The 4696-nt window shown below is 46.6% G+C and overlaps 1 long non-coding RNA gene across 1 annotated transcript; it reads right to left on the reverse strand.

Annotated features, from left to right (window-relative positions):
• Window positions 1-456: 456 nt before the first annotated feature.
• On the reverse strand, window positions 457-1076 carry LOC123052676 (uncharacterized). The gene is made up of 3 exons (XR_006424942.1): window positions 959-1076; window positions 739-857; window positions 457-636 (listed from the first exon to the last, which is right to left on the reverse strand). It is a non-coding gene; the product is annotated as an uncharacterized lncRNA (long non-coding RNA).
• Between the last annotated feature and the right edge of the window lie 3620 nt (window positions 1077-4696).

A 4696-nucleotide genomic window follows, 5' to 3' on the forward strand; every position in this document is an offset into this window, starting at 1 on the left:
ATGAGGCACACCAGCCCCAAGAGCCCCCAACTCCATATGTCCCCAACTCCATATGTCCAAAATGAGGCACACCAGCCCCAAGAGCCCCCAACTCCATATGTCCAAAATGAAGCCACACCAGCCCAAGTTCCATCAATCGTCCTAGTAATCCAGATCATCATCAAAGCCAATGGAGCCTCTCTCTTCACCTCCACCTTCACCTTCACCTTGATTTCCCTCTTGATCATCTTCACTTGTTGAATAATCTTCAAGCTCAACCTCCTGATTTGCATCATCCTCCTCGTCCTCATCTTCTCCAACTTGGCGCACTCGAGATCGAGAATAGACATGAGTAACAGCAGCCTGGCTCCCACTCCCACGGCTTCTAAGGTTGCGCAATGGACCTTCAGATGCAACGACAGCTTCGTCAACTTGAGCCCAAGTGATATCAGCCCCTTCATAAACCAGCTTGGCATTATGGTCAACCCATTCATTGTCCCATTGTAAGTCTTCTAGGACTAATGGGTCAGACCTAGTCCCTTTGGAGCCTTCCTCACGAATCTTTTGGAACCTATCGGCATTCTTCCGGTTGTATTGAACATATGACAAATCATTAAGTCTTTGGAACTCCAACCTATTTCTCTTTTTGCTATGGATCTGAAAACAACATACAAGAAAACAATTAGAAAGGCTACCATAAGCACCCCACCAAAGAACTACAGAAGTACAATGAACATCAAGTTGGTACTTACTACTTACATTTTGAAAGCAAGACCAATTTCGTTCGCAACCGGAAGCTGAAGCACAAAGGCTAACTATGTGCTTTGCTAAATGTTGCAGCTCATAAGCAAGGCCACCATAAGCACCCCACCAAAGAACTGCATGAGTACAGATGAAGACAATGTTAGAATTCGTAATCCAAAAAAGATAGGTGCTGAAATTTATGAAAAAGTAGAAGGCTAGAGCTGAAGTAACTTACGAGGACTCTTTTTTGTTCGGTCATTGATTGCCAACTTAGAGCTGAAGCATTCACCTTCACCTCTTTCATAGTCATCAGCCAATCTACTTATCACGCTTGCTTTATCATCATCGGGCTCCTTGTGCAATAGCACCTCATTGAACATATGCCTAAGCCTTTGACAATATCGTGCTTTCTCGGGCTTAGCTTTGAGACCATAGATCCTATTTGGGTTTAAGAATAGTGCAGCTCCATACAACTTCACCCCCATTTGAGATTCCCACTTGTCCTCTACTATTTTTATCACCTTCTTAACCAACGTTGGTTTGTCATCTATCGCAGCCTTGATTCTCTCCTTTGCATAATCCATTGCTGCCATAACCTCGGGCATCGCCGGCTTCTCATCGCCATCAACAATCCTTAGCACCCTTAGAAGAGGTAGAGAAACTTTCATGCAAGTCTCTACGGAGTTCCAAAAACTAATGGACAACACATCTTCTTGAACTTTTTGTCCCACCGGTGAGGTTGAAAACTTCTTATTGCTATGCCAAACATCACCCACAAACAATTCTTTGAGAGCTTGCCTATGTTTGTGCAAGCTTTGCAAGTTGAGAAAATTTGTGGCAAAGCGAGTAGCTCCAGCCCTCACAAGATCACGGTTGCCGGTCTTCACTCTCATTTCATCTAAAACCTTGCCATGCCTGTAGATGAATGTAGACACCCTTTTTCCATTTGTAATACACTCGCTGAATTGCTTGATTTTGCAAATGGACTCCAACATAAGGTTCAAACAATGGGCTGCACAAGGGGTCCACCATAATGTAGGGATCCTCTCCGTTAAGAGTCTACCCGCTGCCTTGTAGTTAGCACCATTATCCATGCAAATCTGAACCACGTAGCCTCTTCCAATGTCGTTGATCCTTTTCTCCATCAAATCTGCCAACAATTCTTTGCTGGCTACTAGGGCTGATATGTCAACGCTATCAATGAAGAAAGTCCCGGCCAGACTATTGACAAGGAAGTTGACCAAGTGCCTAGTCCTCCCATCGGTCCACCCATCGGACATTAGTGTGCAGCCATACTCTTGCCAAGCCAGCTCATGTTGCTCTCTCAATGCATGTGTCTTCTTCTTTGCTTTCACAAGAAGTGGAAGCCTAAGAGCATGAATAGTTGGGGGGATGTAGCCTGGACCATATTGCCCGGTGGACTCCAATGCAATCTCAAAGGCTCTTGATCGGGTAACATTGAAGGGAATGGCATTAGCATAGAAAAATGTTGCCCAATGATCATCAACTCTATCCTTATCCTCGGTGGTCCTTTTGAAGCAACCTGCGTTCAATGCGGCTTGAGAAGGATTCTTCGAGTGCCTTAGCTCAATGACTTCTTCTGGAGTCTTCCTAATCATCCCGGCAATTGTTCTTGAAGCCTTTTGTGTCGGTAATTCAGTTTGGACAGACTCGGCCTTCCTTTTTGCTGTTGTCCTACTACTAGTTTGAGTTGCTGTTGCATCCTCTTCTTCATCACCAGTTGTTGTATCTTCTTTATCAGACTCCCCTGGCATATTATGCTTCTTTGCATAGGCCTTCATGAAATCCAGCATCTCCTTTGAAACAGCCTCTGGCACCTTCTTGCATTTTATAGAATTCTTCTTCCCTTTAGTACTAGCCCCAGCTAGGTGACGCTTGAACCTTGCTATTCCAGCATGCACATCTGTCCCGCAAAAAGTGCATCGTATCCTATCCCTCCTGTTCATATCATGCCAATACCCATACTTCCACCCAGGGTCTCCCGACTTTGCCTTCCGCTTAGGATCCTTGGATGGATCATACTGCTCAGGCTCAGGCCCATTGCCGCCGGCTGCACTATTGACAGTTTGGTCAGTCATCCTCTAGCTGCAGCCAAGGTGCCTGCAGAAAAAACAGAGCAGCACAAGTAGTAATTAGTAATTACTAATTAGAGCAGCAGAGCACATCAGTACATAGAGCAGCAGCAGCAGAGCACGCAGAGCACACAACAGCAGAAGCAGAGCACACAGCAGCAGCAGAGCAGCAGAGCACGCAGTAGCAGAAGCAGAGCACACAGTAGCAGCAGCAGCAGAGTACGCAGCAGCAGAAGCAAAGCACACAGCAGCAGAAGCAGAGCAAAGAGAGACAGAGGGGGCGACGAGCCATACCTGCAGTCTTTGCTGGCGCAGGCGCAGGAGAAGATGGAGGCGGAGGCGGAGGAGGCTAGTGGGGGCAGGTCACCGGCGGAGGAAGCTCTTGGGGGCGCGCGTCACCGGCGGATCTGGAGGGGCACGTCGCCGGCGGCCGCCGATCTGGAGTCCTAGGTCAGGAGACCCGCGCGGTTTCCCTCCATTTCCCTCTCTTCCTCTGTAGTTCCCGCGTGGATCTCTATTTATCCCCCCCAAATATCTCTGGCAGGTGGGCCGATCTGGAGCAAGCCACGCGACTGGCGGCTACTAGCCGCCGACTAACCGCGTCAAGTCGCGGGCGAGGCAGCGAGTCGCGCGACTCGCTTCCCGAGTCAAGTCGCCTGCGTGAGCCAGCCACGCTGCGACGACTTGGCAATTAGTCAGCGATTAGTCGGCGACTAGTCGGCGACTCAAAAATGTTGCAACCACCATGATAGTTACATAAAATTTATTCCTTTGTGGTAGGGAAAAATTGGCTTTTCGCAAAACTGTAACCATAGAGCTTTCCACCAGCCAAACATGCATGTAGTGATAGCATTATTCTGTTCATTACTCTCTATGTGTTACATTGCCAGCATATTCCATGTGCTGACCCGTTTTCGGGCTGCAACGTATCATGTTGCAGACTTTTCAGACGACGAGTAAGGTGCCATAGGTCGTGGTCTTATACTCAGTGATGCCGTTGGAGTTGATGGACTCACTTTATCTTCCAAGCCTTCCACTGTTATCGTTTTAGATGGCCTTAAGCCATATTTATTGTATTAAGTTCTCTTTTGAGAGATTCAATGTAATAAGTGTGTGATTGCTACTCTGTTATAAATCCTTCAAGTACTGTGCATGTCAGCATTACCGATCCAGGGATGACACTGATGCACAGAGACTAGACTGTTCCAGGTCTGGTCGCTACAGAACTACTAGTACATACTCCAAAGACTGATGTATATAGACGTATTTTAGAGTGTAGATTCACTCATTTTGCTCCGTATGTAGTCAATATTGAAACAGACGTAATAGTACGCACTCTCCCTCGCCCATGTGGTGGACGTGCAGCAATTCATTCGGTCTCATATAGCCAGAATGACATATACTGCAGTACCATTATTGCTCGACTTCCCGAAGAGGCGAAGAGCTAATCGCAAGGTTAATATTTTGGAGATGCCAAGAGCAAGGTTTATAGGAGAACGAGTAGTAGTAGTACTAGTAGTACGTACCAGTGGTATGTACTATATGAGGAAGAAGGCAACAAGATGTATGTTTTGCGTGACAGTCTCTTCTTACAGGACGTGCTAGACCTAGTGGACCTCATTGTTGCAATGGGACTACTCCCTATCATAGATGGCATGATTCAGAGTGGTGGGCAGCGGGCATAATTCAGAGCTGCTTAGGCTAGTCATAGTGGGAGTAACTTATGTAGTAACATGACACATCCCAAGACAAATTTGCTTATGTGGCATGGAGTTAATGAGGGAAGAGATGCTTGTGGTAACATAATATGTTACTGCAACATAACACACCCTGAGGTAAAATGAGTCTATGTCTCAATTAATGAAGGTTTGTATGTTACC

Source organism: Triticum aestivum, chromosome 2D, assembly GCF_018294505.1.
Source record: "Triticum aestivum cultivar Chinese Spring chromosome 2D, IWGSC CS RefSeq v2.1, whole genome shotgun sequence".
NCBI lineage: Eukaryota > Viridiplantae > Streptophyta > Magnoliopsida > Poales > Poaceae > Triticum > Triticum aestivum.